The 13,756-nt window shown below is 47.2% G+C and overlaps 1 long non-coding RNA gene across 2 annotated transcripts in view; it reads left to right on the plus strand.

The window, feature by feature from the left end:
- The window catches only part of LOC140400110 (uncharacterized), a 70,787-nt gene extending 61,021 nt beyond the window's left edge, over positions 1-9,766 (plus strand). The window contains exon 3 of one of the 2 annotated variants that reach the window (XR_011938048.1): positions 9,647-9,766. This is a non-coding gene — a long non-coding RNA (uncharacterized lncRNA). Of the gene's footprint in view, positions 1-1,760; positions 1,943-9,646 lie in introns of those variants that run through there. The other variant, XR_011938049.1, reaches the window with a different exon arrangement.
- Positions 9,767-13,756: the final 3,990 nt, after the last annotated feature.

A 13,756-nucleotide genomic window follows, 5' to 3' on the forward strand; every position in this document is an offset into this window, starting at 1 on the left:
TCCCTACCACTGAAGTAAGGCTCACCGGCCTGTAGTTCCTGGGATTATCCTTGCTACCCTTCTTAAACAGAGGAACAACATTGTCTATTCTCAAGTCCTCCGGGACATCCCCTGAAGACAGCGAGGATCCAAAGATTTCTGTCAAGGCCTCAGCAATTTCCTCTCCAGCCTCCTTCAGTATTCTGGGGTAGATCCCATCAGGCCCTGGGGACCTACCTACCTTAATATTTTTTAAGACACCCAACACCTCGTCTTTTTGGATCACAATGTGACCCAGGCTATCGACACCCCCTTCTCCAGAACACTTGTTCCCAATCCGTGTCTTAATTACTGTTCAACTCTCTGAGTTTTCTGCTCCCTATTTTCTGTTTACCTAAATACCCGGCAGCAGCCAGTCATATTTTAAAATCTAAATTCATTGATGAAAAACCTCCCTTGAAGGTGAAAATACAATTGATCTCCTCTCTCTCAGTGGAGATTTTCCTGCTTGATGTGATCCTCCTGCACTGCCCGGTAACACTGAACCGCAAACTCAACAAGCAGGGACCCCCAGTTAACGAATAATCCCACCCCCTCTGAGAGTGGAGATTTTCACAGTGACACAGATTCTGACCATTCTGATCCAAACAGCAAATTTTAAAAATAAAGATGATCTGATAGACCAGGACTTCCTGTGTGGAGGAGGGACAGTGACCGTTTCACCCACAACACGGCAGCTGTGTTCACAGCGAGAGCCAGTGTTACAGGTGTTATCACTGTGTCCAGCGTTCACAGTGAGGGCCAGTGTTACACGTGTTATCAATGTGTCCAGTGTTCACAGTGAGGGCCAGTGTTACAGGTGTTATCACTGTGTCCAGTGTTCACAATGAGGGCCAGTGTTACACGTGTTATCACTGTGTCCAGTGTTCACAGCGAGTGCCAGTGTTACACGTGTTATCACTGTGTCCAGTGTTCACAGTGAGGGCCAGTGTTACACGTGTTATCACTGTGTCCAGTGTTCACAGCGAGTGCCAGTGTTACACGTGTTATCACTGTGTCCAGTGTTCACAGCGAGGGTCAGTGTTACATGTGTTATCACTGTGTCCAGTGTTCACAGTGAGGGCCAGTGTTACACATGTTATCATTGTGTCCAGTGATCATACTGAGGGCCAGTGTTACACGTGTTATCACTGCGTCCAGTGTTCACAGTGAGAGCCAGTGTTACATGTGTTACCACCATGTCCAGTGTTCACAGTGAGGGTCAGTGTTACACGTGTTATCACTGTGTCCAGTATTGACAGTGAGGGCCAGTGTTACACGTGTTATCACTGTGTCCACAACACTCCGAATGACAGATTGAAAATGAGAGACAGAGAAAAATAGAGCGAGCGACATAGTAACGCAGCAATGTGGAGCGGGAGAGAGGGAGTGAGATACTCATATTGAAGTAGACAGATATTGAGGACAGAGACACATAAAGGAAACTAGAGAGAAACAGAGAGAGAGAGAACAATGGAACCAGTGGCACATAACACAGAGATGTAGAGCGGAAGAGAGGGAGTGAGATAATCATATTGAAGGAGAGAGACATTGAGACACTTAGACAGAGACAGAAAGGGAAGGAGAGAGAGACAGAGTGAGAGACAGAGAGAGAGAGAGGGAGAGACAGAGAGAGGGACAGAGAGAGAGACACACAGGGAGACAAAGAGAGAGAGACACAGAGAGATAGAGAGTGCATAAGTCTGCAGCTCCTAATCGATGCGTGTATGTTTAATCTGAAGGGAAATAAAGTAAAGCGAAGATCCGGAACACATGGAACATGGACACAGAGGCTGATGAAAGATAATGGACAACCGTTTTCATCTCGTTTGGAACTTAACATTCATGCTCAATTATTTATCATGAAAACTTCTTAAAATTTGTGAACTGGAGTCATAAACATTAAATATATTCTCAACCTGACACAAAAGCAAATCAGTTTTCTATTATTCAAAACCCCCCAGCACAATCCAGCTCCATCACTGTGCCATAGACACTCTCGGTGCTTGATGAAGTTCATACTAATGTCATTGATGTAGCCCAGATGTTACAGATAAGAACATTCATAACTTAAGCAGAATGAAAAAGGTAGCTTCAGACATCAGGACCAGGTCTCATGCTTCAAGAAGAGACCTAAGCAATGACACACATTATAAGAAGTATGATTGGTAAACATGCAGACTTCTATATTAGACAAACTGAATAAGAATTTTAAAATCCAGCTTTGACAATATGTCATGGTGCCTATTGCAGAGAAAGTGCAGTAAGCTGCTCAGAACAGGATGTCAGTTATTCAAGTGGAGACTGGAGAAGTTTACAACTGGAGCTGAATTCTTTGACAAGAGTATTAGATTTGTTCAGAGATTGTGTTGAGCATGGGAGCTCAATAAGGAAGCTTTTAATGTTTCCCCCCAGTACAATATGTCCCACACCAACACAAGGAGATACCTTGATACATTTGGTATTGAAATATTGAGTCAGATGTGCTTCATTTTCTAACGGAAAGAGTGGAATTCAATCAAAACTATCATAATTTAATCGAATTATGTAAACTGGGAATGTGTAAAGCTGGGAATTTGGTACAACCAGAGGAGAGTGTAAAGCCAGGGGTGTAAGTGTGTTAATGAGGGGAGTGTGTAAAATGAGGTGATTGTGCAATATCGATGTCTGTAAACCTGGAGGCTGTAAAATCAGGGGTGTGTTTGAGTGGATTGTGACAAAGAAGGAAAACACAATGTGGGCATGTATAAATCAGTGGCGTTTAAATCCAGGAGTGTGTAAAATTAGTGTGAGTGTAAACCAGGAGTGTGGGCATATCAAATAGTGTGTAAACCTGTGTGCACAAAAGTAGGTGAATGTGCAAAACAAGGTGAGTGTGGAAAGCCACACATAACAAATGAGTAGATAAAGCAGGTAGTGTGTCAGCCAGGGAAGTGTACGCACACAGGGGAGTGTATGGATCAAATGGAGTATACACTGTGTAAAGCAAGAAGTGTGCAAAACCAGTGGATGGTTTAAACCAGTTGAGTGTGTGAAATCAGGGGAGCGGCAAACCAGGGGAGTGTGGAAACCAGGGTGGTGTGTAACATCTTCGCTGTATCCAAACCCGGAGAGTGTGTAAATCAGGGGAGTGTGTAAACCAGGGTGTGTGTAAAATCTTTGCTGTATCCAAACCCATAGAGTGTGTAAACCAGGGGAGTGTGTAAACCAGGGTGTGTGTAAGATCTTTGCTGTATCCAAACTCATAGAGTGTGTAAATCAGGAGAGTGTGGAAACCAGGGGAATGTGTAAATCAGGGGAATGTGTAAATCAGGGGAATGTGTAAATCAGGGGAGTGTGTAAATCAGGGGAGTGTGTAAATCAGGGGGGGTGTAAAACCAGTGGATTGTTTAAATCAGGGGAGTGTGTAAATCAGGGGGGGTGTAAATCAGGGGAGTGTGTAAACCAGGGTGTGTGTAAGATCTTTGCTGTATCCAAACCCATAGAGTGTGTAAATCAGGGGAGTGTGTAAATCAGGGGGGGTGTAAAACCAGTGGATTGTTTAAATCAGACGAGTGTGTGAAACCAGACGAGAGTTAAACCACAGGAGTGTGGAAACCTGGGGAATGTGTAATTAGGGCAGTGTGTAAATCAGGGGAGTGTGTAATACAGGGGAGTGTGTAAACAGGGCAGTGTGCAAACCGGGGGAGGGGGGTTGTAACCAAATAATGTGCAATTCGAGGCTGCGTATAAATCGGGCGAGTGTGTAAAAGATGGTGCTTGGGAAAACTGCCGTGAACCAGGAGAGTGAGCAAACCAGGAGAGTGAGTGAACCAGGAGAGTGAGTGAACCAGGAGAGTGAGTAAAACAGGGGAGTGATTAAACCAGGAGAGTGAGTAAAACAGGAGAGTGAGTAAAACAGGAGAGTGAGTAAAACAGGGGAGTGAGTGAACCAGGGGAGTGAGTGAACCAGGAGAGTGAGTAAAACAGGAGAGTGAGTAAAACAGGGGAGTGAGTAAAACAGGGGAGTGAGTGAACCAGGAGAGTGAGTAAACCAGGGGAGTGAGTAAACCAGGGGAGTGAGTAAACCAGGGGAGCGAATGAACCAGGAGAGTGAGTGAACCAGGAGAGTGAATTATCCAGAGGAGTGAGTGAACCAGAGGAGTGAGTGAACCAGGAGAGTGAGTAAAACAGGGCAGTGAGTAAACCAGGGGAGTGAGTGAACCAGGAGAGTGAGTGAACCAGGAGAGTGAGTGAACCAGGAGAGTGAGTGAACCAGGAGAGTGAGTGAACCAGGAGAGTGAGTAAAACAGGGGAGTGAGTAAACCAGGAGAGTGAGTAAAACAGGAGAGTGAGTAAAACAGGAGAGTGAGTAAAACAGGGGAGTGAGTGAACCAGGAGAGTGAGTAAAACAGGAGAGTGAGTGAACCAGGAGAGTGAGTAAACCAGGGGAGTGAGTAAACCAGGGGAGTGAGTAAACCAGGGGAGCGAGTAAACCAGGAGAGTGAGTGAACCAGGGGAGTGAATTATCCAGAGGAGTGAGTGAACCAGGAGAGTGAGTGAATCAGGAGAGTGAGTAAAACAGGAGAGTGAGTAAACCAGGGGAGTGAGTGAACCAGGAGAGTGAGTGAACCAGGAGAGTGAGTGAACCAGGAGAGTGAGTGAACCAGGAGAGTGAGTGAACCAGGAGAGTGAGTGAACCAGGAGAGTGAGTAAAACAGGGGAGTGAGTAAACCAGGAGAGTGAGTAAAACAGGAGAGTGAGTAAAACAGGAGAGTGAGTAAAACAGGGGAGTGAGTGAACCAGGAGAGTGAGTAAAACAGGAGAGTGAGTGAACCAGGAGAGTGAGTAAACCAGGGGAGTGAGTAAACCAGGGGAGTGAGTAAACCAGGGGAGCGAGTAAACCAGGAGAGTGAGTGAACCAGGGGAGTGAATTATCCAGAGGAGTGAGTGAACCAGGAGAGTGAGTGAATCAGGAGAGTGAGTAAAACAGGAGAGTGAGTAAACCAGGGGAGTGAGTGAACCAGGAGAGTGAGTGAACCAGGAGAGTGAGTGAACCAGGAGAGTGAGTGAACCAGGAGAGTGAGTGAACCAGGGGAGTGAGTGAACCAGGGGAGTGAGTGAACCAGGAGAGTGAGTGAACCAGGGAAGTGAGTGAACCAGGGAAGTGAGTGAACCAGGAGAGTGAGTGAACCAGGAGAGTGAGTGAACCAGGAGAGTGAGTGAACCAGGAGAGTGAGTAAACCAGGGGAGTGAGTAAACCAGGGGAGTGAGTAAACCAGGGGAGTGAGTGAACCAGGGGAGCGAGTGAACCAGGAGAGCGAGTGAACCAGGAGAGCGAGAGAACCAGGGGAGTGAGTGAACCAGGAGAGTGAGTGAACCAGGAGAGTGAGTGCAGCAGGAGAGTGAGTGCAGCAGGAGAGTGAGTGAACCAGGAGAGTGAGTGAACCAGGAGAGTGAGTGAACCAGGAGAGTGAGTGAACCAGGAGAGTGAGTGAACCCGGGGAGTGAGTAAATCAGGAGAGTGAGTGAGCCAGGAGAGTGAGCAAACCAGGAGAGTGAGTAAAACAGGGGAGTGAGTAAACCAGGAGAGTGAGTAAACCAGGAGAGTGAGTAAACCAGGAGAGTGAGTAAACCAGGAGAGTGAGTAAAACAGGAGAGTGAGTGAAACAGGGGTGTGAGTGAAACAGGGGAGTGAGTGAACCAGGAGAGTGAGTGAACCAGGAGAGTGAGTGAACCAGGAGAGTGAGTGGACCAGGAGAGTGAGTGGACCAGGGGAGTGAGTAAACCAGGGGAGTGAGTAAACCTGGAGAGTGAGTAAACCAGGAGAGTGAGTAAACCAGGGGAGTGAGTAAACCAGGGGAGTGAGTAAACCAGGAGAGTGAGTAAACCAGGAGAGTGAGTAAACCAGGAGAGTGAGTAAACCAGGAGAGTGAGTGAAACAGGGGTGTGAGTGAAACAGGGGAGTGAGTGAACCAGGAGAGTGAGTGAACCAGGAGAGTGAGTGAACCAGGAGAGTGAGTGAACCAGGAGAGTGAGTGGACCAGGAGAGTGAGTGGACCAGGAGAGTGAGTGGACCAGGGGAGTGAGTAAACCAGGGGAGTGAGTAAACCAGGAGAGTGAGTAAACCAGGAGAGTGAGTAAACCAGGGGAGTGAGTAAACCAGGGGAGTGAGTAAACCAGGAGAGTTAATTATCCAGGGGAGTGAGTAAACCAGGGGAGTGAGTAAACCAGGAGAGCGAGTGAACCAGGAGAGTTAATTATCCAGGGGAGTGAGTAAACCAGGGGAGTGAGTGAACCAGGAGAGTGAGTGAACCAGGAGAGTGAGTGAACCAGGGGAGCGAGTAAACCAGGAGAGCGAGTAAACCAGGAGAGTGAGTGAACCAGGGGAGTGAGTGAACCAGGGGAGTGAGTGAACCAGGGGAGTGAGTGAACCAGGAGAGTGAGTGGACCAGGAGAGTGAGTGGACCAGGAGAGTGAGTGGACCAGGAGAGTGAGTGAACCAGGGGAGTGAGTGAACCAGGGGAGTGAGTGAACCAGGGGAGTGAGTAAACCAGGGGAGTGAGTAAACCAGGGGAGTGAGTGAACCAGGAGAGTGAGTGAACCAGGGGAGCGAGTGAACCAGGAGAGCGAGTAAACCAGGGGAGTGAACCAGTGGAGTGAATGAACCAGGGGACTGAGTGAACCAGGGGAGTGAGTGAACCGGGAGAGTGAGTAAACCGGGAGAGTGAGTGCAGCAGGAGAGTGAGTGAACCAGGAGAGTGAGTGAAGCAGGACAGTGAGTGAACCAGGAGAGAGAGTGAACCAGGGGAGTGAGTGAACCAGGAGAGTGAGTGAACCCGGAGAGTGAGTGAATCAGGAGAGTGAGTGAACCAGGGGAGTGAGTGAACCAGGAGAGTGAGTGAACCAGGAGAGTGAGTGAACCAGGAGAGTGAGTGAACCAGGGGAGTGAGTGAACTAGGGGAGTGAGTGAACCAGGAGAGTGAGTGAATCAGGGGAGTGAGTGAACTAGGGGAGTGAGTGAACCAGGGGAGTGAGTGAACCAGGAGAGTGAGTGAACCAGGAGAGTGAGTGAACCAGGGGGGTGAGTGAACCAGGAGGGTGAGTGAACCAGGAGGGTGAGTGAACCGGGACAGTGAGTGAACCGGGGGAGTGAGTGAACCGGGGGAGTGAGTGAACCAGGGGGGTGAGTGAACCAGGGGGGTGAGTGAACCAGGGGGGTGAGTGAACCAGGGGAGTGAGTGAACCAGGAGAGTGAGTGAACCAGGAGGGTGAGTGAACCAGGGGGGTGAGTGAACCAGGGGGGTGAGTGAACCAGGGGGTTGAGTGAACCAGGAGAGTGAGTGAACCAGGAGAGTGAGTGAACCAGGGGAGTGAGTGAACCGGGAGAGTGAGTGAACCGGGGGAGTGAGTGAACCAGGGGAGTGAGTGAACCAGGGGAGTGAGTGAACCTGGAGAGTAAGTAAACCTGGAGAGCGAGTGAACCAGGGGAGTGAATACATTTGGAGGGGGAACATTGGTTTCACTGCTGCCTCACTGTGCCAGGGATCCTGGTTCAATTCCAGCGTTGGGTGACTGTCTGTGTGGAGTTTGCATATTCTGCCTGTGTCTGTGTAGATTTCCTCCGGGTGCTCTGTTTTTCTCCCACAAGCCAAAGATGTGCAGGTTAGATGGATTGGCGATGCTGAATTACCGCTTTGTATCCAAGGGTGTGTAGATTACGTAGGGATACAGATTTATGGTGGTCGGGTGGGGAGTGGTCCTAGGTGGGCTGCCCTTTCTGAGTGTCGTGCAGACTCGATGGGCCAGATTGCCTCCTTCTGCACTGTGGTAATTCTATGGTTCAGTGGAAAATGAGGTAAATCAGTGGAAAGGTAGTTTGCAGAAAGTGTGAGTTTGAGGGGCTGAGTGACAGTGTAATAACAAACAAGCTGCAGGCAATGACTGCAAATTGAATCTCTCATTGGGACAAGCACACAGCTACAAAAGGTGATTGGTTGAGCCCGAGGGCGCAGGGCCATTTGCAGCCACACACACAGTCCCCCAACAAGGGCTCTATCGGAGGTTTTGCTCCACATGTGATGACTATGAAATGGGGAATGTTCCCATTGATTCTCAATGCGGGATTGCTGCGGGGATGTGCGCATGCCCGGTGTAACCCCGCCCCTGCTAGTCGCGATGTGGAGATGCCGGCGTTGGACTGGGGTGAGCACAGTACGAAGTCTTACAACACCAGGTTAAAGTCAAACAGGTTTGTTTCGATGTCACTAGCTTTCGGAGCGCTGCTCCTTCCTCAGGTGAATGAAGAGGTATGTTCCAGAAACATATATATAGACAGATTCAAAGATGCCAGACAATGCTTCGAATGCGAGCATTAGCAGGTGATTAAATCTTTACAGATCCAGAGATGGGGTAACCCCAGGTTAAGGAGGTGTGAATTGTGTCAAGCCAGGACTGTTGGTAGGATTTTGCAGGCCAGGTGGTGGGGGATGAATGTAATACCTGGGATTCATGTCGCATTACATTCATCCCCAAACATCTGGCCTGCGAAATCCTACCAACTGTCCTGGTTTGAGACAATTCACACCTCCTTAACCTGGGGTTACCCCATCTCTGGATCTGTAAAGATTTAATCACCTGCTAATGGTCACATTCGAAGCATTGTCTGGCATGTTTGAATCTGTCTCTATATATATTTCTGGAACATACCTCTTCATTCACCTGAAGAAGGAGCAGCGCTCCGAAAGCTAGTGACATCGAAACAAACCTGCTGGTCTTTAACCTGGTGTTGTCAGACTTCTTACTGTGCTCACCCCAGTCCAACGCCGGCATCTCCACATAATTCTGAGATTGGGAGCGCATGCGCAGCCCCTCCCCCACACACTCCATTTGGTCAGTGAGTGGAATCGCTTTGTTGAAACTGAGTTAAATGTCAATGTCAGGGCCCAGGTCAGCGAGGAAACAGCGTTCTCATTGCAGCAGCACATCCATTTGGGAGTGTGAGCAAAGAGGCTCAGAGATCATTACTGACTCGGGGGGAGTTCAGGGAGAATCGGGGGCTGTTTGCAAGAGGCTTAGCGGAGCACGATCTTGTTCCGGGACTTGGAGTGAGCAGGGGGAAGGGAGAGCTCTTTCTGGGCCTGGCTTATTTGTCTGATTCTGGGTTAGGATTTGGAGAGTATTTTCTTTCTTTTACTGATTGGGGGCAGCAAGGTAGCATAGTGGTTAGCACGGCTGATTCGCTGCTCTATGGTACCAGGTTCAATTTCCAGGCTTTTGTTGCTATCTGCGGAGTCTGCACGCTCTCCCCGTATCTGCGTGGGTTTCCTCCGGGTGCTCCGGTTTCCTCCCACAGTCCTAAGATGTGCAGGTTAGGTGGATTGGCCCGACTAAATTGCACTTAGTGTCCAAAAAGGTTAGGTGGGGTTACTGGGTTAGGGTGGAGGCATGGGTTACTGGGTTAGGGTGGAGGCATGGATTTCTGGGTTAGGGTGGACGCGTGAGATGCTCTTTACAAAGATGGACCCGATGGACCGAATGGCCTCCTTCTGCACTGTAAATTCTGTGATTATCAGTTGAAAGAATAGATTGATTTATCATTGGCCTCATTTGACCCTGATTTACAAGAGATATGCTTTCTTCCCCCTAGTTCAACAGATGAAGAGATGAGTTCCAAGAACAAGATGATGATTCCTCAGCAAAATGTATGTGTCGCCGTCTCCTTCTAACTGACAGTAAGTACAATATTAATCCAACATTGCAGAGACACAGACACAACATCATCTCCACCGTCACAGAGAACAGAAGCAGTCAGACTCACATTGACCTCAAGTCCCAGATAAACACACTCGCACGACTGTCACACACACTTACACTCTCTCTCACACACACTCAGTCACTCTCACTCACACACATACCAGTCACTGAGCAGTAAGCAGTTAAATAAGTTTTATATATCACAGATACATAGTGAGGGTAAAACTCACAAACACCTGTAAGTGTAAATTATGTGTTATATATCACAAATACATAGTGAGGGTAAAACTCACACACACACCTGTAAGAGTAAAATATGTGTTATATATCACAGATACATAGTGAGGGTAAAACTCACACACACCTGTAAGAGTAAAATATGTGTTATATATCACAGATACATAGTGAGGGTAAAACACACACACAGACCTGTACGAGTAAAATATGTGTTATATATCACAGATACATAGTGCGGGTAAAACACACACACACCAGTAAGAGTAAATTATGTGTTATATATCACAAATACATAGTGAGGGTAAAACTCACACACACACCTGTAAGAGTAAATTATGTGTTATATATCACAAATACATAGTGAGGGTAAAACTCACACACACACCTGTAAGAGTAAAATATGTGTTATATATCATTGATACATAGTGAGGGTAAAACTCACACACACCTGTAAGAGTAAAATATGTGTTATATATCACAGATACATAGTGAGGGTAAAACACAAACACACCTGTGAGAGTAAATTATGTGTTATATATCACAGATACATAGTGAGGGTAAAACACACACACACACCTGTAAGAGTAAATTATGTGTTATATATCACAGATACATAGTGAGGGTAAAACACACACACACCTGTAAGAGTAAAATATGTGTTATATATCACAGATACATAGTGAGGGTAAAACACACACACAGACCTGTAAGAGTAAAATATGTGTTATATATCATAGATACATAGTGAGGGTAAAACACACACCTGTAAGAGTAAAATATGTTTTATTTATCACAGATACATAGTGAGGGTAAAACACACACACACCTGTAAGAGTAAAATATGTGACTGAACAGGTAGAAAAGGGTAGAGCAGTTGATGTGGTGTATATGGATTTCAGCAAAGCGTTTGATAAGGTTCCCCACGGTAGGCTATTGCAAAAAATACGGAGGCTGGGGATTGAGGGTGATTTAGAGATGTGGATCAGAAATTGGCTAGCTGAAAGAAGACAGAGGGTGGAGGTTGATGGGAAATGTTCAGAATGGAGTACAGTCACAAGTGGAGTACCACAAGGATCTGTTCTGGGGCCGTTGCTGTTTGTCATTTTTATCAATGACCGAGAGGAAGGCGCAGAAGGGTGGGTGAGTAAATTTGCAGACGATACTAAATTCGGTGGTGTTGTCGATAGTGTGGAAGGATGTAGCAGGTTACAGAGGGATATAGATAAGCTGCAGAGCTGGGCTGAGAGGTGGCAAATGGAGTTTAATGTAGAGAAGTGTGAGGTGATTCACTTTGGAAGGAATAACAGGAATGCGGAATATTTGGCTAATGGTAAAGTTCTTGAAAGTGTGGATGAGCAGAGGGATCTAGGTGTCCATGTACATAGATCCCTGAAAGTTGCCACCCAGGTTGATAGGGTTGTGAAGAAGGCCTATGCAGTGTTGGCCTTTATTGGTAGAGGGATTGAGTTCCGGAGTCGGGAGGTCATGTTGCAGCTGTACAGAACTCTGGTACGGCCGCATTTGGAGTATTGCGTACAGTTCTGGTCACCGCATTATAGGAAGGACGTGGAGGCTTTGGAGCGGGTGCAGAGGAGATTTACCAGGATGTTGCCTGGTATGGAGGGAAAATCTTATGAGGAAAGGCTGATGGACTTGAGGTTGTTTTCGTTGGAGAGAAGAAGGTTAAGAGGAGACTTAATAGAGGCATACAAAATGATCAGGGGGTTGGATAGGGTGGACAGTGAGAGCCTTCTCCCGCGGATGGATATGGCTGGCATGAGGGGACATAACTTTAAACTGAGGGGTAATAGATATAGGACAGAGGTCAGAGGTAGGTTCTTTACGCAAAGAGTCGTGAGGCCGTGGAATGCCCTACCTGCTACAGTAGTGAACTCGCCAACATTGAGGGCATTTAAAAGTTTATTGGATAAACATATGGATGATAATGGCATAGTGTAGGTTAGATGGCTTTTGTTTCGGTGCAACATCGTGGGCCGAAGAGCCTGTACTGCGCTGTATTGTTCTATGTTCTATGTGTTATATATCACAGATACATAGTGAGGGTAAAATACACACACACCTGTAAGAGTAAAATATGTGTTATATATCACAGATACATAGTGAGGGTAAAACACACACACACCTGTAAGAGTAAAATATGTGTTATATATCACAGATACATAGTGAGGGTAAAACACACACACACCTGTAAGAGTAAAATATGTGTTATATATCACAGATACATAGTGAGGGTAAAACTCACATTCTCTCACTTACACACTCTCACTCACCAGTACCTGAGCAGTAAGCAGTAAAAGCCGTTATACATCACAGAGAGACAGCGACAATAAACACACACACACTCACTCATATACTCACACACACACTCCCAAACACACTGTCTCACTCACACACACACTCCCAAACACACTGGCTCACTCACACACACACTCCCAAACACACTGTCTCACTCACACACACACTCCCAAACACACTGTCTCACTCACACACACACTCCCAAACACACTGTCTCACTCACACACACACTCCCAAACACACTGTCTCACTCACACACACACTCCCAAACACTGTCTCACTCACACACACACTCCCAAACACTGTCTCACTCACAAACACACTCCCAAACACACTGTCTCACTCACACACACACTCACAAACACACTGGCTCACTCCCACACACACTCCCAAACACACTGTCTCACTCACAAACACACTGTCTCACTCACACGCACACTCCCAAACACACTGTCTCACTCACACACACACTCCCAAACACACGGTCTCACTCACACACACACTCACAAACACACTGTCTCACTCACACACACACTCCCAAACACACTGTCTCACTCACACACACACTCCCAAACACACGGTCTCACTCACACACACACTCACAAACACACTGTCTCACTCACACACACACTCCCAAACACACTGTCTCACTCACACACACACTCCCAAACACTGTCTCACTCACACACACACTCCCAAACACACGGTCTCACTCACACACACACTCCCAAACACACTGTCTCACTCACACACACACTCCCAAACACACTGGCTCACTCACACACACACTCCCAAACACACTGGCTCACTCACACACACACTCCCAAACACACTGGCTCACTCCCACACACACTCCCAAACACACTGTCTCACTCCCAAACACACTGTCTCACTCATACACACACTGTCTCACTCACACACACACTGTCTCACTCACACACACACTCCCAAACACACTGTCTCACCCCAAAAACACTGTCTCACTCCCAAACACACTCCCAAACACACTGTCTCACTCACAAACACACTCCCAAACACACTGTCTCACTCACAAACACACTCCCAAACACACTGTCTCACTCACACACACACTCCCAAACACACTGTCTCACTCACACACACTGCCAAACACACTGTCTCACTCACACACACACTCCCAAACACACTGTCTCACTCACACACACACTCCCAAACACACTGTCTCACTCACACACACACTCCCAAACACACTGCCTCACTCACACACACACTCCCAAACACACTGCCTCACTCACACACACACTCCCAAACACACTGTCTCACTCACACACACACTGTCTCACTCACACACCCACACAGCAGTAAGCAGTAAAATATTCATTATATATCACAGAGAGACAGTGAGGTTAACACATACACACAGATATGACTCTATCTTATAATAATCTTTATTGTCACAAGTAGGCTTACA

This window comes from Scyliorhinus torazame, chromosome 24 (assembly GCF_047496885.1).
Source record: "Scyliorhinus torazame isolate Kashiwa2021f chromosome 24, sScyTor2.1, whole genome shotgun sequence".
NCBI classification, from domain to species: Eukaryota; Metazoa; Chordata; class Chondrichthyes; order Carcharhiniformes; family Scyliorhinidae; genus Scyliorhinus; species Scyliorhinus torazame.